This window comes from Panthera tigris, chromosome B4, assembly GCF_018350195.1.
Source record: "Panthera tigris isolate Pti1 chromosome B4, P.tigris_Pti1_mat1.1, whole genome shotgun sequence".
Lineage (NCBI taxonomy): Eukaryota > Metazoa > Chordata > Mammalia > Carnivora > Felidae > Panthera > Panthera tigris.
The window spans coordinates 27794368-27821987 of NC_056666.1; the positions used below are offsets into that span (position 1 = coordinate 27794368).

General features: G+C 37.5%; 1 protein-coding gene across 6 annotated transcripts in view; it reads right to left on the minus strand.

Annotated features, from left to right (window-relative positions):
* ZNF438 (zinc finger protein 438) overlaps positions 1-27620 on the minus strand; it is a 166583-nt gene that overhangs the window by 65552 nt on the left and 73411 nt on the right. Inside the window, exons 6-7 of one of the 6 annotated variants that reach the window (XR_006219712.1) lie at positions 25331-25476; positions 24493-24548 (exon numbers count right to left, since the gene is read on the minus strand). The exons of 4 other annotated variants lie outside the window; for them this stretch is intronic. The gene's annotated coding sequence lies outside the window, so the exon portion shown is untranslated. Of the gene's footprint in view, positions 1-23847; positions 23859-24492; positions 24549-25330; positions 25477-27620 lie in introns of those variants that run through there. One more of the 6 variants, XR_006219713.1, reaches the window with a different exon arrangement.

Genomic DNA, 27620 nt, shown 5'->3' on the forward strand with positions numbered 1-27620 from the left:
ATTATACTCTCTACCTCCATACCTGTTGTTGCAAATGGCAAGATTTTGTTTGTTTTTATGGATGAGTGATATTCCATTGTATATATACACCACATCTTCTTTGTCCATTCATCTATCAATGGACAGGCGGGCTATTTCCATAATTTGGCTCTTGTAAATAATGCTGCTATAAACAGACAGGTGCATGTACCTTTAGAATTAGTGTTTTTGTATTCTTGAGTAACTACATACTAGTGCAATTACTGGATCATAGGTTAGTTCTATTTTTAACTTTTTGAGGAACTTCCATACTATTTGCCAGAGTGGCTACCCCTAGTTTGCATTCCCACCAACAGTGCACAAAGGCTCCTTTTTCTACACGTCCTTGCCAACACCTGTTGTTTCTTGTGTTTTTGATTTTAGCCATTCTGACAGGTATGAGGAGATATGTTATTGTAGTTTTGATCTGCATTTCCCTGATGATGAGTGATGATGAGTATCTTTTCATGTATTTTTTGGGCATCTAGATGTCTGCTTTGGAGAAATGTCAGTTCACATCTTCTGCCTATTTTTTAATTTGCATTCTTTTGGTTGAGCTATATCAGTTCTTTATTATATTTTAGATACTAAACCTTTATTGGATATGTCATATGCAAGTATCTTCTCCCATTCTGTAGGTTGCCTTTTACTTTTGCTGACTGTTTTCTTCACTATGTGGAAGCTTTTTATTTTGGTGCGTCCAATTGTTTATTTTTGCTTTCATTTCCCTTGTCTCAGGAGACATACCTGGAAAAAAGCTGTTTCAGCCAATGTCGAAGAAGTTAATGCCTGTGTTCTCTTCCAGGATTTTTATGGTTTCAGGTCTCACATTTATATCTTCAATCCATTTTGTATTTATTTTTGTGTATGGTATAAGAAAGTGGTCCAGTTTTCCCAACACCATTTGTTAAAGAGACTGTCCTTTTTCCCACTAGATATTTTTTCTTGCTTTGTTGAAGATTAATTACCAGATAGCTGTGGATTTATTTCTGGGTTTTCTACTCTGTTATATTGATCTATGTGTTTATTTTTGTGCCAGTATCATACTGTTTTGATCATTACAGCTTGTTAATACCACTTCAAGTCTGGAATTATGATGCCTTCAGCTTTGCTTTTCTTTTTCAAGACTGCTTTAGGTATTCAGGATCTTTTGTGGTTGGTTCCATACAAATGTTAGTATTGTTTGTTCTAATTCTTAAAAATGTTGATGGTATTTTGATAGGGGTTGCATTAAATGTGTAGATTGCTTTGGGTAGTATAGACATTTTAACAACATTTGTTCTTCCAATTCACGAGCATGGAATGTTTTTGTTTTTTTGTGTGTCATCTTCAATTTCCTTCATCAGTGTTTTGTAGTTTTCAAAGTACAGGTCCTTCACCTCTTTGGTGAAAATTCATATATTCCTAGGTATCTTATTATTTGCAGTGCAACTGTAAATAGGATTGTTTTCGTAATTTCTCTTTCTGCTGCTTCATTATCGGTGTATAGAAATGCAACATATTTCTGTAGCTGATTCTGTATCCTGCAGTTTTACTGAATTTATGTATCAGTTCTACACAAATTGGTAGAGTCTTTTAAATTTTCTCTCTCTATATACTATACTATCATGTCAACTGCAAATAGTGAAAGTTTTACTTCTTCCATATCAATTTGGATGCTTTTTATTCTTTTTGCTCTGCTTGCTGGGACTAGGACTTCCAGTACTATGTTGTATAAAAGTGGTAAGAGTGGTCATCCTTATCTTGTTCCTGATTTTAGGGGAAAAGCTCTCAGTTTTTCCCTATTGAGGATGATGTTAGCTATGGTTTTTTATATATGGCCTTTACAATGCTGAAATATGTTCCCTCTAAACCTACTTTGTTGAAGGCTTTTACCATGAATGGATGTTGTACTTTGTCAAATGCTTTTTCTGCATCTACTGAAATGATCATAGGGTTTTTATCTTTATTCTTATTGATGTGGTATATCACCTTGATTGATTTGTGAATATTGAACCATCCTTACAACCCAGAAATAAATCCCATTTGATTGTGATAGTTTTCTTAAGTGTATTTTTAGATTCAGTTTGCTAGCATTTTACTGAGGGTTTTTACATCGTGTTCATCAGGGATATTGGCCTGTAGCTCTTTTTTAGTGGTGTCTTTATTCACTTTTGGTATTAGGATAATGCTGGCCTCATAGATGAATGTGGAAGTTTCCCTTCCTTTTCTATTTTCTGTAATAGCTTTGAGAAGAATTAGGTATTAACTCTTTAAATGTTTAGTAGAATTCACCTGTGAAGCCACCTGGACTTTTGTTTGTTGGGAGTTTTTTATTTACTGATTCAATTTCTTTGGTGATTATTGGTCTGTTCAAATTTTCTATTTCTTCCTGGTTCAGTTTTAGTAATTTATATGCTTCTAGAAATTTATCCATTTCTTCTAGGTTGTCCAATTTTTTGGCATGTAGTTTTTCATAATATTCTCTTATAATTATTTGTATTTCTGTGGTCTTGGTCATTTCTCCTCTGTCATTTGTGTTATTTGAATCCTTTCTCTTTTGTTCTTGGTAAGACTGGCCAGAGGTATATCGATTTTATTGATTTTTTTAAAGAACCAGCTCATTTCATTGATCCATTCTACTAGTTTTTTTTTTTGTTTTTTTTTTTTTTAGTTTTTAATATCAGTTATTTCTGCTCTAATATTTAGTATAATTTCCTTCCTTCTGATGATTTTAGGTTTTGTTTGTTCTCTTTCTAGCTCCTATAGGTGTAAGGTTAGGTTGTTTGATATTTTTCTTGCTTCTTGAAGTAGGACTGTATTGGTATAAACTTTTCTCTTGAAGTGCTTTTGCTGCATCCTAAAGGTTTTGGACCATTATGTGGTCATTTTCATTTGTTTCCATGTACTTTTTTGTCTTCTTTTATCTCCTGGCTGACCCATTCATTGATTATTAGGTGTTGTTTAAACTCCATTTATTTGTGGTCTTTCCAGACTTTTTTCTTGTGGTTGACTTCTAGTTTCATAACATTGTGGGCAGAAAAGGTGCATAGTATGTATGACTTAAGTCTTCCTGAATTTGTTTAGGCTTGTTTTATGGGCTAATATGTGAGCTATTCTGGAGAATGTTCCATGTGCACTTGAAAGAATGTGTCTGCTGTTTTAGGGTTGGATGTTCTGAATTATCTGTTAAATCCATCTGTTCCAGTGTGTCATTCAGAGACATTGTCTCCTAGTTGATTTTCTGTTTTGATGATCTGTCCATTGATGTAAGTGGGGTGTTAAAGTCCCCGACTATTATTGCATTATTAATTCATTTATTTATGTCTGTGATTAAGTCTTTTATGTATTTGTGTGCTTCTATGTTGGGTGCATAAATATTTATAATTGTTCTATCTTTTTGTTGGATTGTCCTTTATTATTATATATATATAAGTGTCTTTTTCTCTTGTTACAGTCTTACTTTTAAAATTTATTTGGTCTCATAAGTATTGCTACTCCAGCTTTCATTTAACATCCATTTGAATGACAGATGTTTCTCGAACCCCTCACTTGAAATCTGCACATGTCTTTAGGTGTAAAATGAGTCTCTTATAAACAACATATAGATGAGATTTTTTTTTTAATTCATTCTGTCACCCCTATGTCTTCTGACTGGAGTGTTTAGTCCATTTCTATTCAAAGTAATTATTGATAGGTATGTATTTATTGCCATTTTATTACTTGTTTTATGATTGTTTCTGAAGATCTTCTCTGATATTTTCATGTCTCTCATGTTTTGCAGATTTTCTTTAGTGATATATTTGGATTTCTTTTTTTATTCTTTGCATGGTTATTAGTGGCTTTTGATATACGATTACAATCAGGTTTGTACATAATAACCTCTTCCGCACATAGCAATCTATATTAAGTTGATGACTGTTTAAGTTTGGACTGTTCTTTTCTCCTCCCTTCCCCGTTTTAGGTATATGCTTTAGGTATATGCTATTATATATTATATCCTTTTCTTCTGTGTGAGTTCCTTGGTTCATTTTTTTACAGAAATATTCGCTTTTACTACTTTTGCATATCCCACCCTTATATCACTTTTGGCCTTTCCTTTCCACTCAAAGAGTCCCTTTAATATTTCTTGCAGGGCTGGTTTAAGGGTCACAAACTCCTTTAGTTTTTGTTTGTCTGGGAAACTTTTCACCTTTCCTTCTATTCTGAATGATAGCCTTGCTGGATGGAGTATTCTTGGCTACAGATTTCCCCCGTTCAGCACTTTGAATACATCATGCCATTCCCTTCTGGCTTGCCAAGTTTCTGTTGAAAACTCTCCTGCTAGCCTTATGCTTTTTCCCTTGCCAGTTACTGACTTCTTTTGTCTTGCTGATTTTTAATATTTTTGTGTACATTGTATTTTGCCAATTTAATGACACTATGTCTTGATGTGGGTCTGCTTTTGTTGATTTTGATGGGCATTCTCAGTGCCTCCTGGATCTGGATATCTGTTTCTTTCCCAAAATTAGGGAAATTTTCAGCTATTATTTCTTCAATTAAATTTTCTGCCTCCTTTTGTCTATCCTCTTCTTCTGGGACTCCTGTAATACAAATGTTATTATGTCTGATGGAGTCACTAAGTTCCCTAAGTCCATTCTCATTTTGCATAATTCTTTTTTCTCTCTTTTGTTCATCTGGATTATTTCCATTACTCTGTCTTCTAGGTCACTAATAAGTTCCTCTGCTTCTTCCATCCTGATGTTCATTCCATTAAGCGTGTTTCTCATTTTGTTTATTGAGCTCTTTATTTTTGCTATGTTATTCCTTATCTCTGGGTTTCACTCATATCTTCCACTCTTTTCTCAAGTCCAGTGGCTATCCTTATGATCACTGCTTTAAATTCTGTCAGACATGTTACTCATATCTGTTTTGCTTAGATCTCTGACTGTGGCCTTGTCCTGTTCTTTCATTTGGGATAATTTTCTCTGTCTCATTCTGTCTGCCTCTCCTTCTGTTTCTGTGTGTTAAGAAAGTCAGCGATGCCTTCTACTCTTGAAAGTAGTGACTTTATGAAGAAGAGGTCCTGGATTGCCCTGCAGTGCAATGTTCCCTGTTCACCAGAACCTGGCATTTTAGAAGAGTATCCTATGTATGTTGTTTACACCCTGCTGTTGTGTCTGAGTCACTTTTCCTTTCAGTGCACTCGTCTGCACTGACTCTCTACCAGTTGTGGCTGTTCTTGCTCTCTGTGGTGTTAGTAGGACCCAGGCAGGCCAGCTCTGAGGGGTTCTACCTGTCAGGGAACTTGGGAGTGGAGCAGTGATGTTAGCAAAATTTACACTGGGCCACTAGTCCAATGCTGAACCTCCTGAAGTGCTGTAGCAGCTGGGGTCTGTGCACCAGAGCAGCTGGGCAGGGCGGGGGTGAGGCGATGAGGCCGGGCATGGTGCAGTGGCTGGGTACAAATGCACACTGGCAGCTGTGCATCAGTGGCTGGGCAGGGTACTCACAGGGCTTAAACAACATTTGCCCTGAGCCCAGGGTCCAGGCAGCAGGCGTGGAGTGGGTGAGTCCTCAGGAGAATTCATGGGTGTGGCCTGCTGCTAGCAGGTTAGGTACCTGTTGTCTGGGCAGCACTGCCTCCCACAGATGGCTGTGTTTATGCAGGGAGGAAAATGGTGTCTGCCAGCTCCCTCATTTTCAAAGATGTCCCCCAACATGCTCTAAAATCAGTATAAACAGATCTGTCTCCTCTTTGCCCCTGGCTTTGTGTTAACTGTTTTTATGCTGCCTCTCTATGCAGGCTGCTATCTCTTTAAGGGTGGAGACCCAACTACCACTCACTCTCTTAGCTCATCCACTACTGAGTCCACTGACTACTGAAACTCCAGGTTCCAAGTCCCACTGGTTTTACAAACTCCTGCAATTCAGCCTCTCTGGCTTTTAAAGCCAAATACTATGGGGATTAGTGTTCCTTATGTCTCTGTTATGAGGGCCCATTTCTCTGCCCTATCTGTGCACACAGTTCCATCAGTCTTCAGATCACCCTCCGGTTTATTGTCTTGGATGTGGATGGTATCTAGTTGTAAATGTGGGTCAGGATGAGTTCAGGGTCCTTCTTCTCCACCATCTTCTTGGCTTCTCTTTTTTAAAGTCTTTTCTCCATATGCTTTGCCTTAGCTTTCTTCATATACTTTTCTTAGTCAAATTTATCCTCAACCCAAAACCTTTCTTTTGCTTTATTAAGGTTGGTATTGGTATGATCTTCTTCCTTGGTATCTTTCACAATACATTTCTACATTGGTGGTCACTGGTGAACCAACTTCCCTTCATCAGTAAACACTGTTTTCTTATTCACTTAAAATGTATCATTACTTGGTTTCTGTGATTTGATTTTCTGTGCCTCATCAGTATTAGGAGCAGACTCAGTTTGAGGCCTTTTGTTTTTACCACTTTTTCTTCCAATTTCCCCTTCATCTGTTTCACTCTTTCTCCTCCTCTTCCCTTTCTTCATTATTAATACCACTGGCCAGCTTGCACTCTTCTTTTGCTTCTGGTCTCTTTCTACCTTACTGAAGAATGGACATTTTCTCATTGAAATAAGCTCTGAATTCTACCTAGTCAATTGTGAGACACAGAGCCCTAACACATTAGCAATTCTTTGGTCAGTTCTTTCTATGTTTTCTGAAGAAATCTTATTCATGGTTTCACAGCAAGACCAAAAGACATAACACATTTGGGTAAAGGTAACTTACTCAAATCAAATGATTCTTCATCATTCATCATATATGAATGAGGTAGAAAACAAAATACCTTTGAGCTCTTTCTTAATTGCTGATCTTAGGCTAAAAATGACTCTAGTTATTTACTAATTTTTTCCTCTAGATATCCTTAAGTTTTTCTGGATTGATTTTTATTTCCTTCAAAGGCACTTTATTCTCAAGAAGTTGCTACACCATCCTTTTTACTTCTGAGAGAAGTAAAATTAATAAACCTTCATCATCTACTTGGCAGGTCTATCTGCTCTGTGAATGTGAGTTGCCATCCTCTGGGTAATCAAACTGAAGAACCCAATTCACAGCTCAAATGTCCAATACCCTGGCTGTAGTATCAGGAGCGAAGAGCACCGTCAGCTCTCTTGCAGATAAACTTATTGCAGACTTCCACTTTAGTCATCTGTTGCTGTCAACCACAGAAGTCATGAAGAGAAATACCAGAGTATATAGGCAGTAGAAAACTTGGTTTAGACACTAAACCTCTTTACAACTGAAAAAATATATATGTTTTACTTCTTCAGATGGCTTTTCAAAAAGGAATGCAGGATACTTATTTTTTACCACAGCTCACAAACTATGTAGTTTTGTTCCAAACTGACAGTGGTGGTATATTTTTTATTTCCTCACCAACATAAACATATTTGGACTTTTCCTAACTTAAGCATACAAGGTCTTTTACAGATTTGATTTATTTTGCCTAGAAAAAAGCAAAATAAATCTTTCTGGGGAAGATTTTTGATAACACCACTCGTAGTATAGTATCAGCAAAGTTGATGTCTAAGATTCTACCTTATCATGAACTAACTTTTGGAGACTGGTATCATGAAAACTTATGGCTTCATTCTTTTTTTTTTTTTTTTAATTTTTTTTTTTTTAACGTTTATTTATTTTTGAGACAGAGTGAGACAGAGCATGAACGGGGGAGGGGCAGAGAGAGAGGGAGACACAGAATCAGAAGCGGGCTCCAGGCTCTGAGCCATCAGCCCAGAGCCCGACGCGGGGCTCGAACTCACGGACCGTGAGATCGTGACCTGGGCCGAAGTCGGATGTCTAACCGACTGAGCCACCCAGGCGCCCCACATTCTTATGTTTAAGAAGTCAAATCAGTAGCAAAACAAGTATATTTATGCAGTTGATTTTCTCAAACATCTTGTCTCAGATCCTTTCTATCAATGATGAGACTACTGGAAAGTCACGATTCTTTCCTATTTCTTGAGAAATAGATCAGTTCTTTCTTACCTATTCTTTTTTTGAAAATCTTTTAAGTATATTCCATTGTATGAAAACTTGCACTGAATGAAATCTGAAGCCAACATAATTTCCTGCCTTATAAATAACTTGACCTATTGCCTGGCTCCCCACTAAAATCTTTCTTGACTTCTGAAGTCAAGCAACTTTACTAAAAAAGGCCCAGCCGCACACTATGCCCTTTCAATCTTCAGATTCCAGTTGTCTTTTATTTCAGAAAAGCTTAATCTCTAAGCATTAGTTTTGCTTCATTAGCTTGGGTATTGTGTGTACAATTATATATATAATGGATCCTCTCTGCCTGTCTTCTGTATCAGTAGTCGACAAACTGAGGTACACTGGGGCTACATGAAGACTTCCCAAGAGATATGTGCACACAGACAGTGTTAAGGCAATCAAATTCCAGATCTTCAGCTTCCATCTTTTCTACTACTGATCTTTCTGGAAATGTACCTGCAGCTAAGGTCAGTCTCTTTCTCATTTCCTCTTCCCTTCCTTCACAGTCATTTTTCCCACTTTACAAAAGAAAGGCATACTACTCACTAATCCTATCTAGTGCATTTCCCTGGAATATAAAAACTCTCCAGGATGTCAAACATAGAAATCCTCCCTTTAATCGAGGCAGTACAACAAGGATTTGTTCTTCCCTCATCGTGTATATATATATATACAAGTAACATATATTTTATTAAGAAATGGAGTATGTGGGCCTGTGCTAGTATATTATAAGTTCAGATATATAGCAGAATGAAGGAGTAGTGAGGGCATTTTCACTTAAGGACCGTACATCTTCTGTATCCTTATTATTGTAAAAGAATCATTGCAACTTTGGAAGACTTCAGCAAACACAAAGCAAAGAAATATTGAAGGCAGCACTATCTTACTGTATCCAGGCAACGCATAGTAAGGCTCTGTGCCTTATCTATTTATCTATATTAGAATTAGAATTCAGCTGTGTGATCGTCGTCATGGAGACATACATTAACATATTTATTTGAGCTGAAAAGTCAAGTTGGACTTTTACCCACAGAGGAAGTCTGATTTGAAAGATAAACTTGAAACTGAAGACTAGCTTTGTCAATTAGATTAAATGACAATCATTTTACTTAGATTGAGTGATCTACATTTATAGCTGGAAGGTTTTGATTAAAAATACATTTCAGACATATGTTAAGACAAAAAATTTCTCTAAAATCTTACTGTATATTGGAGAATATGTATTAAAATTAATAGTGTTTCTCAACAACGCTTTCTAACTATTTTGGGTCGAACAAGGTGTCTCTAAGTAAACTAGTAATAGGTTTTAATCATCATTTGGCAAGTCTTAGTTAAGCTTTCTTGATAAACTTCCCTGAACTGACAAAGTGATAATAAATCCCTCTGCAAGTCAAGTGGTTTCCATTCTTTGCTTTCAACCAGTGATTGAGCAATTGAGTTATCAGTAGATACATCATTACAATAATTTATAGATCACTTTATGATTTCTGGTACATAACTCAGCAGGATGAGAAAAGTTAATAAATGATGCAGTTCTGGCCTATTACAAACACGAATATTTTAAATCTCAAGGTGTTATGTCATTCTTTGACTGTGTATTTGACTTGGTTCAGTTCTCTCATTTCTAATCTCTATGACCTCACTATTTTACCGTACCATCTTTTTTCTTGCACTCCTTCCAATTATGTTTTCATTTCTCTGCTAGTTTTGGTTTTTTTCTTCAACTTCTTTCCTGAGTTCTGCTTCAAATTTTACCTTTAAGTTTACTTATAATTAATTTAAAAGTTGTAGTTTAACCATTTCCCATCTTGTATATGATGTGAGATAGGAATCCAGTATTATTCTCCTTCATCTGAGCAATCTCTTGCCTCAGCATCATCTACTTAAAAATCTATCCATCTCTCCCCACTGATCTACAATACCAGTTCTCTCAGAAATCTGAGTTCTAGGGGCACCTGGGCTGAGCGTCCCACTTCGGCTCAGGTCATGATCTCGCAGTTCGTGGGTTCGAGCCCTGCATCAGGCTCTGTGCTGACTGCTTGCTCAGAGCCTGGAGCCTGCTTTGGATTCTGTGTCTCCTTCTCTCTCTGCCCCTCCCCCACTCACACTTTGTCTCTCTGTTTCTCAAAAATAAATAAATGTAAAAAATAATTAATTAAAAAAAAAAGAAATCTGAGTTCTATATATAAATGGATCCGTTTCTGAATTTTCTATTCTTTCCAATGACCAACTTTTATATCCTTATACAACACGTTGGTTTAATTATTAGTTTTATACTGTCATTAAATAAGGAGGAAAAACACTTTGTTCTTCAGGAGTATCTTTGTAATTTTTGGATCATCTTCTTTAAAAAAGTTTTTACAACAATATTCTATTGATTGACCTTTTAAAATATAATTTTCTATAGAATTCTAATGTCTTTTTTACAACTGTGAACATAATCACATAACATTTTCTTTTCTTTCATTTATTTGTTTATTAAGTTTCTAATTCCAGTATATTTAGCATAGTATTCTATTCGTTTCAGGTGTACAATATAGTGAGTCAACAACTCCATACATCACTTGGTGCTCATCATGACAAGGGTACTCCTTAATCCCATCACTATTTGCCCCATGCCCCATCTCTCTCCCCTCTGGTAGCCATCAGTTTGTTTTCTATAATTAAGAGTCTATGTCTTGGTTTGTCTCTTCTCTTTTTTCCCTTTCTTCATTTGTTTTGTTTCTTAAATTTTGTACATGAGTGAAATCATGTGGTATTTGTATTTCTCTGACTTATTTCGCTTAGCAGTGTACTCTCTAGCTCTATCCATGTTGTTGTAAATGGAAAGATTTCATTCCTTTTTATGGCTGAATAATATTCCATTACACACACACACACACACACACACACACACACACACACACACTTCTTTATCCATTCATCTATCAGTGAACATGTGGGCTGCTTCCATAATTTGGTTCTTGAAAAATAATGCTGCTATAAACATACAAGTACATGTACCCCTTCGAATTAGTGTTTTTGTATTCTTTGGGTAAATAACTACTAGTGCGGTTACTGGATCTGAGGGTAATTCTATTTTTAACTTTTTGAGGAACTTCCTTACTGTTTTCCACAGTGGCTGCACTAGTTTGCATTCCTACCAACAAGTGCCCAAGGGTTCCTTTTTCTCCACCTCCTTACACTGGTTACTTATTGTGTTTTTGATTTTAGCCATTCCAACAGGTGTGAGGTGATACCTTATTGTACTTTTGATTTGCATTTTCCTGATAATGAGTGATGTTGAGCATCTTTTAAGTCCAGAATTACAATGTTAGGTATCACCAAAATAACAACAACAATAAAAATAATAATAGCGTGAGTAGTAGTAATGTTAAAACCCCCCAAATCTGTTAGGAATCTGATTCTAAGTGCATTAAGAGAATTAACATCTTTGCAAACTTTAGTCTCCCAATACATGAATAGGGCGTTTCTATTTAATTGGATCATAGTTACTGTTCAACAGAAGTTTATAGTTTTCTCAATAAAGGTCATAGACATTATTTGTTAAGATTTATCCAAATGTTATTTACATTGTGTTGTATATTACATTCTATATTGTAAACTGTGTAATTTTAAAATTACATTTACTATAGTAACTACCATGGAGAAATCCAGCAGATACCACCTTCACCAACTGGTCGAGGTTAACACTACTAGTAATGTCATGTTGTATGATAAAATCATGAGGTCCAGTCTCCAAAAGACCTCACCATTACTCTCCAAAAGTGACAGGGCCCTAAAAAGAAAAGGCCAAGGAATAGCTGCAAATTGGATTAGGATTCAATAGATACAGCTGCCTGGATTTGATCCTGAAGTAGACAAAGGGTGTAAGTAGAAAAACTGGGAAAATCCAAATAAAGGCATAGGTTAGTTAACATTATTGTACCAGTGTCAACTTCTTAGTTTTGAGAAAGTAGAGCATGGCTATGTAGGATGTTAATTATTTCACAATAAATTGTTCTTAAAATTATATTCTCTGTCTTGTTGTTGTTGTTGTTGTTGTTGTTGTTGTTGCTGGTCTACAGAAATTTAATTGGTTTACCTATACTAATTTTGCATCCAAAAACCTTGCTAAACTCTCTAGTTAATTCTAGGAATTTAGCTATAGAGTTCTGGAAATTTTCTACATATCATTTGTCAATAATGACAGCGTGTTTTTCTTCACCTCCATTCCTACACCTTTTCTTTTATGACCCCACCCCCCACCTTATTCTGCTGGCTAGGATCTCTGGTAGGATATCTATTCTATTCTATATTGAATACAAGTAATATCAGGGTCCTTATCTTTTACTGACTTAAATTATTTCCTCTAACATTGGCTGTAGCAACATTTTTTCTAGGTACGTCTCCTGAGGGAAGGGAAATAAAAGCCAAAATAAACTATGGAGACTATATCAAAATTAAAAGCTTCTGTACAGCAAAGGAAAGAACCCAGAAAACTAAAAGACAATCTACTAAATGCGAGAAGATACATGCAAATGACATATCCGTTAAAGGGTTAGTATCCAAAATATATAAAGACCTTAAACAACTCAATATCCAAAAAACAAATAATCCAATTTAAAAATTGGCAGAAGACACGAAGAGACATCTCTCCAAAGAAGATATCCAGATGGCTAAGAGACACATGAAAAGATGATCAGCATCACTCATCATTTGGGAAACGCAAATCAGAAGTATAAGGATATTGCCTCACACCTGTCAGAGTAGCTAAAACCAAAAACACAAGAAGTTACAAGTATTGGTGAGGATGTGGAAAAAAAAGGAACTCTTGTGCACTGTTGGTGGGAATGCAAACTGGTACAGTCACTGTGGAAAACAGAATGGAAGTTCCTCAAGAAATAAAAAATACAATTACCCTAAGATCCAGTAATCACACTACTGGGTATTTACCAAAAAAATACAAAAACACTAATTCAAAAGGATATATGTACCCCTATATTTATCACAGCATTATTTACAAGACTCAAGTTATGGAAGCAACCCAAGTGTCCACTGATAGATGAGTGGATAAAGAAGTGATACACACACACACACACACACACACACGTATACATATACATGCACACATACACAATGGAATACTATTCAGCCATAAAAACTAATGAACTCTTGCCATTTTCTTTTTTTATCAAAAAAAATTTTTTTAATGTTTATTTTTTGAGAAAGAGAGAGAGACAGAGTGTGAGTGGGGGGAGGGGCAGAGAGAGAGAGGAGACACAGAATCCGAAGCAGGTTCCAGGCTCTGAGCTGTCAGCACAGAGCCTGACACGGGGCTCGAACCCAATGTCACCCAAGCTGTGAGATCATGACCTGAGCCAAAGTCAGACGCTTAACTGCCTGAGCCACCCAGGCACCCCTTGCCATTTTCAACAACATGGATGGAGCTAGAGAGTATAATGCTAATGCTAAGTGAAGTAAGTCAGTCAGAGAAAAACAAATACCATGTAATTTCATTCATATATGTAATTTAAGAAATAAAACAAGCAAAGAAAGGGGGAAAAAAGAGAGACAAACCAAGAAACAGACTTTTAGCTATAGAAAATAAACTGACGGTTTCTAGAGGGGAGTTGGTTGGTTGGGGGAATGGGTGAAATAGAAGATGGGGATTAAATAGTACACTTATTGGGGCACCTGGGTGGCTCGGTCCATTGAGTGTCCAACTTCAGGTCAGGTCATGATCTCACCATTCATGAGTTCGAGCCCCACATTGGGCTCTCTGCTGTAATCACAGAGCCTGCTTCAGATCCTCTTCCCTCCTCTAGCACTGCCCTCCCCCCCGCGCTTTCCCTCCCCCACTCACTCTCTCTCAAAAATAAATAAATGTTTTTTTTTAATTTTTTTTAATGTTTATTTATTTTTGAGACAGGGAGAGACAGAGCATGAACGGGGGAGGGTCAGAGAGAGAGGGAGACACAGAATCTGAAACAGGCTCCAGGCTCTAAGCTGTCAGCACAGAGCCCGTCGCGGGGCTCGAACCCACGAACTGCGAGATTGTGACCTGAGCTGAAGTCGGACGCTTAGCCGACTGAGCCACCCAGGCGCCCCAAAAATAAATAAATGTTAAAAAAAATTAAAGAGTACACTTATCTTGATGAGCACTGAGTCATGTGCAAAATTGTTGAATTACTGTATTGTTTCAGTGTTACACCTGAAACTAATGTAACACTGTATGATAGCCATACTGGAATTAAAATAAAGAATTTTTTAAAAAGACTCCATTGTCTCTGTTGATGACCACAGATAATCTTAATTGCATCAGAAAAATCTAAAAACAAGTCAGTTGCTTTTACTTTGAACATTACCACAGAGATAGCAATACCATTGTTTTTATTTTCAAATGCTAAAATGTTCACTCAAAAGGCATAAAAGAGTACATCACAAAGAAAGCAAGGGAAGTAACATGAAGACAAAAAAAGAAAAGCAAAATGGTATCATGTTACTGAAACAAAATAGAAGCTGTGACATTAACCATGTTAACCTGTAGACAACATCGTCCCGACTTTACTCTCCCCTGTCACAGTGTGCAGCTGTCACTGAGAAGTGGCTGCCCAGCCAGAGTCGACATTTCTAAACCCTCCCCCAGGTACCCCAGGTAACTTATGGATAGTGGTCTTAGGAACAGTCTTCCCCAGAGGGATGTCAGTGCAAGTGGCTGAAGGTCGGTTCTCAGGTTCAACTTGAACCTTGCAGCATGTGAGGTGTGTGCTCCTGCTCTTTCCCCAACCGCTGGAGGCCTCAGAGGCCCACGTTACAGAAAGTCACCTTCAGATTAGGAATGCCTTCAATACACCGGTTATTAGCAATAAGTACACTTTGACTAGGTTTAACCTATTATACTTTTTGGAGTCCATTTATTACAGTAGTTTTCACTAACATGAAAACTGGTATCTTTGAGTGGGGAGCAGACCAAACAAAAAAACTAAAATGTATGGCCACTGCTTAGCAGCCACACAGCAGCAAATAAAGAAACTGAGTAAAGGATGGGAAGATCGTTATGTCGTGTAGTCACAAAACACTTAATAAAAATATTGCCTGCCAAAAGGAACCCATGGTGATAGAAGTAAAAAAAAGTGGTTGCCTTCAGGGGAGCAAAGCAGACAATTAACTGGAAAGAGACATACATCTGGGGTAATGGAAGTATTTTAGATCTTATTTGGGGTAGTGGTTTACAACAGATGTACACGATTGTCAAAACTCACTGAACTGAATGCTTAAGAGCTGTGTGTTTACTGAATGTAAAGTATACCTCAATTATTTTAAATGCCTAAGATAGCTTCAAAGGCACGGTGGTATCTACCAAGTGTACAGCTGGGGGGAAAAGGAGATGGAAAACAGAATACTAGAATAACAATATTACTTTCCGCTCTTACTGAGAATTTACAAGAAAGAAAGGTGCACAGGCAATAACTAAAGAGATTTGAGAGTGGAAATGAGAGGGAACAGAGGATCCAGAAATTTGGGGGGTCCAAGGGCTAGAAACACTGACTATTTCTGGATTTCATACAGTAAGAAAGAAGGCTGAAAAGCTTTGAGCAAAAATGGTCCATTAGGTTTTCTCAGGTAAACAGAGGGAAGTCAGCCTTGCCGCAGATCTGGTGAAGTACAGCACCCAGAAAGTTGAGAGAGGGAGGAATAGGGTTAAGGAAGCAAAGGAATAAAATAGGATTTTCTGGTGCACTTTTTGGTTAGAGTGACCATATTAATTTATTGTCCAAACTGGGATAGTTTTCAGAGTGAAAGGGCATTATTACTCACCATGCACAAGAAATATAAACTAAAACTCTCTGCCAGTCTTCGACATGTAGTCACTCTATTACTAGCACATGGAATTAACTGGAAGAAGATAGATCAGAGCCAACTAAGTTTCAGAGGAAATAACATGGACAAAAACCCCACAAGCCTTGCCTATAAGCCTTTGACCCTTAAAACAATGCTCATGCAGCCAAAATTGCAGGGACAGAAAGTAGGAAATAAAGGTTACATAGCCTCCAAGGAGGACATATTCCCCAATGACGACATGAGTTGACCTTGGAAAAAAACAAACAAGAAAGAACCTTCTGGAAGGCAGAATTAGGTCCTAGAGAATAATGAACAATGGAATTCCCTCTAGAGACCAGGACCAGAGTGTAATCAAGGGATATCTTCTAACCTACGCAAAAATTTCTTCAAAATGTTACTTGCCATTTCCTGCTTTTGTTATTGTCAATATTCCTAATTCTAAATGTTCCCTCAGCGTTAGGAGATTAAACATAAACTTCTAATTTGCTAATTGGGCCCAGTACAATAAGTTATGGGCGCTGAAACATAACATGATGGTGGTAAGAATAAATCCAAAAAGTCTTTTACAAAGATCACTGACCTGACTGCCAGGAGGCCATGATTCTCTTCCAACCTTCACTATGAGCTGTGTGACCCTGGGTAAATCATGATTCCTCAGGACTTAATTTCCCTCAATTAGAAAGTGAATAAGAGGATGCCTTCCAGTTCTAATAATTCTAATTTAAAGTTCTTGACCTTGCTGACCCAAAAGAACTACAAAAATCCTCTATAAAACGTCATTACCTAGAGAATACATAATAAACTAGCTGGTCTAGTTTTATAGCAAAAGCTACTCAGCACAATTCTAAAAAGTTATATTGGCAAGAACCATCCTGGCACTCTTTCATGTCTTGAGTTTTCTATATTATTTTGGTTTCATTATAGTACATTAAGGAATAAAATAGAACTTTTTTTTTTAAACTGAGAAAAGACACTTGCCTTCCATTTCATTAGGCTTTAGAAACTAATCCAAAAAGAAAGGAGAAAGTGCATTGTACCTAAACATTTTAATTCTTTTATAGTATTTCCAGATTAAAAGTGAGAATATTTTAAAAACCAAATGCAATTTGGAGTAACTTTCAATCTAATGATACCATAATAAAATACTTTATCAGTCATACAGTCAACAAGAATATTCACTGAATCCTAAAAACATTATTTTTTCAGATAATTAAAATTTGAAAAATATATCTGCTAAATTTCAACTTGTGAGGTCCTTTTTAATTTTCTGGAAGAAAATACCATTTGGGACTCTGCCTTCTTCACTGAGAAAAAAAGATAAAAACTAATATTCTATATTAGTTCACGTATATTATTATTATATATATTATTATTCTATATTATTAGTATATTATTAGTTCACGTATATTATTATTATATATATTATTATTCTATATTATTCATGTATAAAAATAAAAGCCAAACATTTTAAGAGAGTAAGGCCCAAATTCTGTTAACTTCAAATCACTGTATGTTGGGACAAAGAAAAAAAATGGCAAACATTTTTCAAGTCCTGCTATCACATACCCGAGTATCATCAGTGACTTTCTAAATTAATCACATTTATTGTCACTGATTATAAACTATGAAACTATAGATGTTGGACTAATCAACTCCATTGTATCTTGGGAAAAGTTCATTCTAATAATCTGTTGAGTGGATTAGTGAAGCAAAAGAAGAAAAATGAGATTAAGTACCGTGAAAATGCCTCAAATCTGACAGAAATTTGCAGGTGTACCTCAGAATATACAAAAATTTAAGTAAGTTTAAATGATGGAAGATTTATAAGTGAAATATTTTTTTAAAAACGACTTAAGGAGACTATTTAGATATATTTGACAAGTCTCAGGTAAAGGAAGAAATGCTTTCTTTATGATAAAATTACCCCTTAAGAAAATTCTTCACACATTTAGATGTTTCCATACCAGCACAGATGTTGAGAAGTCTCTTGTTTGCTTTTATTCAAAACACTTTACATATGACAATTTTTTCCTTCTCTTGAAACTTGAAGACTTATCTTTCCTTCTGTTCTAGGAAACTGTCTTATGTTATTTCTTGGATGATTCTCTCCCATTTTCTCATGTATTAGTGGGCTGCTACTGGACCTGCTGGTTTATGTCACTAATGACTTCTTCCTCAAATTTATCTTTCAACAGCTCAGTGAATTTTTTTTAGCCTTTAGATTTCTAATTTTGGGAGTTATTTCCCGTTCTTTAATTTTCCTTTCCTTTAATTCTCCTTTTTTAAAAAGACTTACTTTCTATGCAAAACCTTCTCACATTTTTAAAGACCTGTTTCTTTTCTTTTTCTTTCTTTTTTCTTTGAGAGAGAGCACGTGTGTGTGTGCAAAACCAAGAGCAGCAGGGACGGAGTGGGCAGAGGGAGAGAGAGAGGATCTCAAGCAGGCTCCATACAGCTCGGAGCTGATCAGGGCTCAAGCAGGGCTTGATCTCATGACCATGACATGACCTGGGCTGAGCTGCTCAGGTGCCCCTATAGTTTCTTTCTTTAGTTTCTTACTGCTGTCTCTATAGTTTCTGTCTCATCAGAGGTCTTCCTTTGTGTCCTTTGGGTTTATTTTATCTCTATCATATTGGAGTCATACCTAAATATCTGGTGATCCTTGGCTGTCTATTCCTACTTAAGTGTAAATTATTAGTAGAGCAAGTTGGCAGCTCTGTCTGTGTCGGGGAGGTGGGGGGGGGAAGGGAGCTTGTTGAAGGTGAGTGTCACTGAAAAGCAACCAGGGCAGCAAGCTGGCTTTCTCTGTGGGGGAACCCCTACGGGGACTTTCTCTGGGATCATTCTGTTTCTCTGGAAAATCCTCTAACACTGTGTTTGGTACTTAGAAGTCTGGCTCCTGGTGCTCACTGTTCCTGTGTCCCCATCTTCTGGGTTGGGGGAAGGTACTCATCTGGCTGGGGTTAGACAAGGACCTGGGTGTCCAGCTGGTCCTTTTACAGACTTTCAGCTGGTCATCTGTTTCCAGTGCCATGCCTCACCTCCTCCTTCAGCCTAACCTTTAGTTACAGAACCTTCTAAGGTTCTATAAGGTAAAACTGCTTCCTGACACTATCCTCTTCTGTAGGTGCTTAGGTTTTGCCTTCCTCTACTCCACTAAGTCATGGTATCATACACTTTCTGTATTCATATTTATGAGAAGTACTGATGTCACCCACTTTTTATCAAAAAAAAAAAGGTGGAATTTTTGTTTCTTATTTCCTTTGTTTTGAATGGACATTTTAACAGGAGAAGGTGGAAAGTTCTTTACACGTCATTGTAAAATCAGAAGTTACAGTTTCTGAGTTACTTCACGTACCATTTGTAATGGCTGAATTTACCACAGTTTTGGTCTTCTCAGTACACATTCCCAAATCTCTTCTTCTAATTCATTTGGAGAAAGACTCCCTCACTCCCTGAGACCCCGTGGGGTTTTCAGTCACTGGATGCACGTCTGTGGCAGCACTGGTGAACACGCCCCAGGCTGGCCCACCAGAATACTCCGTTCCCTGGGCCACAGTGATTATTCACCACATGTGGAGCCAAACTGAGTTGATCCATATCTTCTCTGTGGCCGATCGCTAGATGTGCGGCTCAACAAGTTCTCTTCCTGTTGAGATTGCTAAACCAGGAAGATGACAGTCTCAAGCTGCTGGTGGTCATTTTACTGGTTATATGCCTGTCTGAATAATGACGAATAAAGAAACCAGCAGAGCTGAAAAAGGGTCCAGATGAGATCATTTGAGTTCCTGGCTGCAACCATGCTTGAAGCCAGATGCACCTCTGGAAACCATAGCTATGTAAACAATTAAGTTCCTTTTATTTTCATAAGCTGGCGTGGGCTGGCTTTCTTTCACTTGCAACCAAAGGAGTCCTGATGAATTCATCATTTAATCAAAATGTTCCAAATTAGTAACACTTGAACTATAAAACACCACTTCTTCGCCAAAAATTAAACAGCCTAACTTCTTTTATTAAAATAAAATCACAATCATAAGTAACATATATGTATGTCCCTTCTATCTGAATATTCTCATGTTTCCAGAGTAGAAGGATCTTTGAGAAGGAGGCATATATACTCTGTAGTATTACAAACCCCAGAGTCACTAGCCTACAGAATGATTTTCTTCCAGGTACTTAAAAAAGTCTTGTCATTTCTTTAAACCTTCTCCATCAGTTTTTAAAAAAACTCAAGCTGCATGGTTATCTTACATAAAGGCTATGTGGAAAAACAAAATAATATATCTCAAAATATTTGTTCCATTAGGAGGAAAAGTTTGGTAGATATTCAAATAATTATTCAGCCTCAATCTCTGACCCAGGGACTGGAAACAAGGATAATTTCAACCCAAGTATTTTTGGGAAGGAAGATGGTAATAACATGCCTCCAAGGAGACAGGTGGGGATGCTTAGAAGTCATGTGTTCCTTGGATGTTCTCCCTGGTGTAACTTCCCCATTACTGTCTGCAGTCCGTGTGCTCACCAATCCAATGGTCACTGTCTAAGGCTCTAGGTTTGAAGATGTTGCCTGCGTCTTTAGTGATTTTGAGTACATTTAGAGGCCATGCAGGTAATCTAAAAAAATGAGTAAGCTAAGCATTCTAAATGTGTTAGAATTACTTTATTTGCATTAAAGAGTAAATCTTATTAAATTTCAGTCTCTCTCACTCTCTTTTTTTATTGGTTCAAGTCCTGGGAGTTTTTCTTTTTCATGCATCATTCCTATCTACTGCTCCTTGTTCATCCATGATTTGTTTCATAGAATTATAAATAATAGATTTTTGGCACTGATACTCCATGTAAAGAAACTGTGTATAAGTAGGAGCTAATAATAATTGATAGTAATAGTTCAGTTTATTGAGCACTTAGTATGTGCCATTCACTGTTCTAAATCATTTATATGTATTAAGTGATCTTGCACTCATTTCAACTCCTTGAGGTAGGTAACATTATCCTCACTTCATAGACGAGGGCATGGAGACATTGAGAGGGGTAAGCAGCCTGTGCAAGATCACATAGAAAATAAGTTGTAAATATGAATACAAGCACTCTGCCTCAAGGATCTCTGTTCTTAAACTATTACTCTGCACTCCCCAAAGAAATATGCCATCCTATTACAGTTTGAATTGTGTCCCACAAAATGTTAACTTAAAGTCCTAACCCCTGGTACCTGTGAATGTAACCTTATTTGGAAGGGTCTCTGTAAATATAATTAGGTTAAGATGACATTATACTGGATTAGGGTGGGTCCTAATGCAATATGATAGCTGTCCTTATAAGAACAGGAAAACTGGGACAGAGAAAGACATCCATGAGATGATGGGGCCGAGTTTGGGGTTATGCTGCCAGAAGCTAAGGATAGCATGGGGTTACCAGAAGCTACAACAAGCAGGAAGGAGTGTCTCCAGAGGTCTCTGAGGGAGCATGGCCTTGCCAACACCTTGATTTAAGACTTCTGGCCTCAGGGACCGTGAGAGAATACATTTCTGTTGTTTAAAGGTACGCAGTTTATGGTACCTTGTCATGACAGCCCTGGGAAACCAACATACTGTCTTTCCTTGTACTGAAATATACCATCTTACCAATCTGTTATTTCCTAGTTTCATATAGATGACAGTAGGAATAACATTAACTGTCCTCTGAATTCTATGTAAAGAAAATCAACAGCCAGGGGTGGGGCTGTGAGAATGAAAAACCCAGCCTCCCATCCAGTTGGGGCAGCTAAGCTACCCTCAGCTCTAGCTGATCACTGTCACATGAACAGTTCAGTTTTCACAAGAACCCAGAAAGTGGATTTGTACATTAGTTAAAAACAAATTAAATTAGTTACTAGTTAAAATAACACTAGTTAATAACTAATTCATGTTTAAAACAAACACTGTGCAAACAGGACACATCTACGGACCAAATCTGACCACAACCTCTGCTGTTTTCTTTACTTTGTCCACTTCCCCTTGACCACTTTCACTTGACCAGGCCCTAACTGGAGTCATCCAGCTACCAGATCTAGGAAGCAGGCACAGTGTGGGTACGTGAGAAGCCATGTGGAAGTCAGCGCTGTAGGACTAGGAAACCCTCTTTGAGATACAGAGTGTAGCAGATGCAGAAGAATCCTACACACTTTTGAATCCAAGACTGAACACGTGCACTCCTCTGGATCCGTACCTGAAGTCTAACACTATTCCTCTATTCTGTCAGCTGGCCTTCCTAAGGCTTGCTTTTTTTTTTTTTTTTGTCAGTCTGATATATAAGGGACTTAGAGCTTTACTGGGTAAAGGTTTTGGGTAAGTCTAGGACATGATCTTGGTATATCTCAGATTCACTGCCATTTCATTCATAGCACTGTGTTTATAACATAAGCATATAACTTATAATTCCTAAATTTCTTATCTCTTATGTGTGTATTTGAACGAAGCCTAAGTGGATTGCAATAGCTCAGAGCTGCCCTTCAGTATTCACCATCCTATAACCTGTGAAAGTTGTCCTGAAACCTGGAAACATTTCTGAAAACAAATTTTGTGAAATCAGTTCTACAAAATGTGACTTTGTTATTCAGCCTTGTTAGAAAAACTTCTAAAATATAAAGAATTGTTCTGATTATGTTAACATCAACTCTAGCCCAATAGGTCTACTACTATTTAGTAGCCTTAGAATCTTCTGAGTCCTCCTTGGCTATAAACATTGCTTCAGTATCTACAGGAGTTCAGACCTATTTGATACGGTATAGAAACTAATGATTGCTGCTGGTAAGTGAAAGGAAGGACTTGATATGTTGCCAGGACTCTCTCTGCTACATTGAGATATTAAATTCAGTGATGCCGTTTGGCACACTACAGTGTTTGAGACCTGGAAAATTGACAAACATTATCTTAGAAAATTTGTAGAGCAAAGTTAAGAAGTGAAATACTGCAAAATCGGCCCAAGTTCATCTCATTTAATGTTTTGGGCTTTTAAAGTTTATTTTTGCTTGAATTAAAAATATCTCAATCTTCCACTTCAAACTGATAAAATCATACTGAAATTCACTAGCTGATATTTCTCGCAAAACCCCAAACAGTCAGGAAAGCCAATTTTATCCACATTTGACAGATGAGGAAACTGAAGCTGAGGGCGTTAAATAACTTGTTCAAGGTTGTTAGTGACAGAGGTAAAAGCCTGCACTCAAACCTCCTGATTCTGAGTTCAGTAACCTTTCCCACAAATATGTCATGCAGACTTCTAAGACCAGGCTGTTTAGCCATTAGGATAGCCAGACCTGTGATCAAAATTGCCCTTGATTTCTTTTTTTTTTTTTTTTAATGTTTATTTATATATTTATTTTTTTGAGAGAGAGAGAGAGAGAGAGACAGAGACAGAGACAGAGCGTGAGCAGGGGAGGGGCAGTGAGAAAGGGAGACACAGAACCTGAAGCAGGCTCCAGGCTCTGAGCTGTTAGCACAGAGCCCACCACTGGGCTTGAACCCAAGAACCATGAGATCATGACCTGAGCCGAAGTCAGACGCTTAACTGACTGAGCCACCCAGGTGCCCCAAAACTGCCTTTGATTTCTGATGTCAGATAAATCTTTCAAATGTCTGTAAATCTGAAGTTTCTCATTTGTAAAATGGGAGTTAAAATTATAAAACACATGTGAAGACCATAGCACAGGGTGGGCACTGAACAAATGCCAGTTCCCTTCTCTCTCTTTCTTCTACAAGATCCCTTAAATCTAAGTAGATCGTCCATTCTCTGGTTCAAAATCTGTATGATTGGTGAAACCCTAAATAACTATAGAAAAGTAACTCAGGGGATACGCAGATACTGAAAGCACAACGATAAGCTCATTGTCACAGACAAAGAAGACCATAGCAGAAGTTGTTGTCATGTATGATTATATAATGGCCAAGAGAGTGGTTTAAAAAAAAAAATCCATGATCTTGAGTCTTGTTTTTAAAGGGGCAGGTCACATCAAAACATCACGTCTTGAACTCATTCTCTGCCATGTAATAAATATGGCTCATTGTCTCCAAACACAAAATATTCAAAACATATCAAACAGGTATGACATACTTCCAACTTAATGGAACTGTTTGAGACTCTAAAAGTAGGTTATCCCAATAGCTATCATGTCCTACATCACCCAGGAAAGAGATTCCTCAGGACCACATGGCTAGTCAATGCCACAAAAGAACTTAAATGCTAGCTCCTTTGTACCTCCTCTCTCTGGCTCACTTGGGTGAGAATGAAGTAGGGGCACGCATGACCGACACTAGGTGGGGATGGGCCTGAAAGAGAGGCAAGAAGTTAAGGGGGCTGCAGATGTGGGCAGGAGGGAAGCATAAGCTCAGAGCTGCTAATGTCAAGAGGCATTCACAGGCCTACTACCACAAAAGCTAAGCAATTAGCAAATCCGATGCTAAAAATATTAAAATGCATAACATGATTTAGAATATTTCTTCCAATTTCAACTTAATGCTAGGGAATTACGTGCCAATAGCTGTCTTACATTTGTGACTCCAGCTCTTGGCACACTCCTGCAGAACTGGGGTTGTGTTATTGCATATGTGGGTGGTTATTAAATGCTTTATAATGATTATGTTAAAGGTTATATTCCTCATACACATAACTTCACTTACTATTATGAGTTAGACGTGTACATGAGTAGACAATGGTCTCCTTCCATTAAATGCAAACTGGCTGAAATTACTGTTTAAGTTGCCAGGTTGTAAGAGAAAAGAGAGCAAATTAATGAGGGTGAAGTTGTATAATCAGTTTATAAAACAAATCATGCTGAGGTCAAGGCTGACATCGCCAACTCCCACACATCTAAGTACCCTTAAAAATGTGACCTTCTCTTTTTTCCCGCCACCACTGCTCTAATTCAAGCTGTTTCTTATTTCTCTTCCATTCACATGCGGTTGATGAATCATTTATCTTGGCAAAACATGAATTCCATCATGTCACCCGTCTCAGAAACTTCTGAGGGCTTCCCACTGCTTGAGACACAAAGGCCCAACTCCAAGGCAAGGCATTCATGGCTCTCCTAAATTTGGCCCATCCTTCTCATTCAGTGGTTCTCAACCACTCGGGGAGCTTTAAAAGATAAACAGGCGTACATCTTGTGCCCCAGAAATTTTATTTATTAGTTCTGGGGAAAGATCTAGGGACTTGTGTTTTTAAAAATATCCGTGGATGACTTTTATTCACTGCCAGGGTTGAAGCACTGGTATAATTTTCCCACCTATTATTTCACCCAACATGAACTAAAGCTTCTGTTCCAGCCAGTAATGCTGATTTGTTTGTTTGTACCTCTATTTCTCCATCATGCTGTTAATCCAACTCGGAATATCATTTCCTCTCTTAGCTCTTTATTTAAATTTAAATCTTTACCATTCCTCTAAGACTAACTGAAATCCCACCACCATCTTTATAACCACTGTGAATCATAATGATATTGCCATTCTGATAACCCCAAGGGCATGTGTTACCTTCATGAAGTACTTTATGGCAATTAATAACATATTGTTTGCACTGTGAGTGTTTTTTCCATACTTCACTCCCTGTATTTCTGGCTCCTGGAGGGAAAGTCAACTTTTCCTAGTAACTTTGGTTCTCATTCCCTAGTCCTTTGCACCTACGACAGCATTAAACATAAAGCAGACATTCACTCATGTGCTCAAAGCTTACAATGACTAAACATATTAAAGTCTCCAAAATTTATGAAGTGTATTCTTATAGCCTGACAACATAAATTATCAACCTTCGGCATTGTTGATGCATACACTGATGGGTTTTTCATGGGAAGCATCACTACACCCATACAGAAATGATAATTACTTGTCCACAAAATCTGATAGGATGTCAAACACAGGGTTGGTTGATGCCTATAAATATGTTTTCTCTATAGACAGAAGTACTTTCCATGTTTATATATTCATTTCTCTTAAGTTCATAGAACAACAGAAAGGGAGAAGTAGTAAAATGTCAATACGGTACTTAAAATGACCCACCCATACGATCAAACAGCTGAAGAGTCGTTTACAATGAACTACTGTGGGGAGGCCAGAAGAGCAAATGCTCCCTTGCCCTCAATTTAGGAGACATGAGAGTATCAGTAACCTACAGGTAAATGTCTTTTATGCAAATACTGAAAGCCAAAAACTTCCTGGCATGAGAGCATCCAGCGATATGGTGAGCCACTGCCAGAGCTCCAGCTCAGGCTCTCCTGTGTCTTGAGCAACCCAGAAAGGTACTATCCTGCTTCTAGGGCATGGGAGATGTGATTCCACACTCCAAGCTAAAACTTCTCTGCAAAACAGTATTATGCATGGTAGCTGCCTGTGGTTAAAGTACCACGGGTACATATGAGTTAAATAGTCTTGGGAGGCCTGGCTGAGAATCTAACCACTATTTATAACATTGTTTTTGTGGAAAAAAAATGTTTTCCGCATTCCAAACAACAGAATTAGATATGAACTTTTGGAATACAGTTTTTTTCTTAGATTAGGAACTGACTGTATCTTGTTATTTACACTGTGGTCAGTATTTTCCTAGGATAAGATGGCAGAGTTGGGGGGGGGGGGTGGTCTGCCAAGAGTGCAGAACACGAATAAATAGTTGCCATGAATACAGACCATATGTGACTATAAGGGTGAAAGACAGATGATAAAAGAAAAATCCAGGCACATTACTGATTTATTAAGCAAATATTTACCAAGAACTATTAAGATTATGCTGAATGCCATGAGAAACAAAAATTAGACAAGAAGTTTGGTTTTATTTATAGCCCTCACAACCTATGATGGGAGATAAGACGGACATAAACACAAGTAATAAAGCTGCCTGGTAAAATGTGCTAGGGCAGTGATAAAAACAAAATATTGGATGAAGTCAGCTGAGAGAGAGACGGAGACAGAGTGTGTGAAAGCTAGTGCTTCTAGCTAGAGCAATCAGGGAAAGTTCATGGAGGAGCATGCACCTGGGCTGAGCCTGGAGGATTTGCACAAGATTTCAACAAGCAGAGGACACGGTAAGATTGAAGGAGAGAACATCCTAGAAAGAAACATGAAGTAACGAACACAGTACACATCAAGCCACAGAGGCATGAAGAATGGTGAGAATTCAGTGAACAGAAAAGAGTCCAGTTGGCTAAGGTGAAGGATATTTTTAGGAGCTGGGTAGAGGGCTTCGAATACCACTCAATGGAACATGGATTCCATCCAACAGTGAGTGGGGAGCCATTAAAGTGTTTTAAAAGTATTGGAGTTCTATATGCAGATCTATCTGGCAGTGGAATACAGGATGGAGGAAGAGTGAATGAAGACAGAAGACCATCAGGAGATAATTATATTAGCTGACATTGGTCAAGATGACTTTTAAAGCTAAGTTTTTGAATAAATAAACATTTAAGGTTTAAGCACTAGTTCATTACTAAATATCTCCCTTCGATGATCACGAATATATAAATCATTTAGAAAAGCCATACAAAACCTTAAAAAAACTGAAAAACATAGTTTTAGTGGAAAAAAAACTTTTAAAAACATTACGCTTGACATTTAGTCAAGACCTAATGACTAGACTTAATGAAAAATAAAGGAACATTTTGAGGTGTTAATCTCACTTTTAAAATGATACCACGAGTTTAAACATTACAATTTTAGTAAGCATATGAAATTTACAAAGAAATAATCTTTCCACTATTTTCCAAGACCAGTAATTCAATATACAAGGCAACTCTAAGATATTCTGAGAAATCTGAGAGTTCAAAGTGTCACAGAT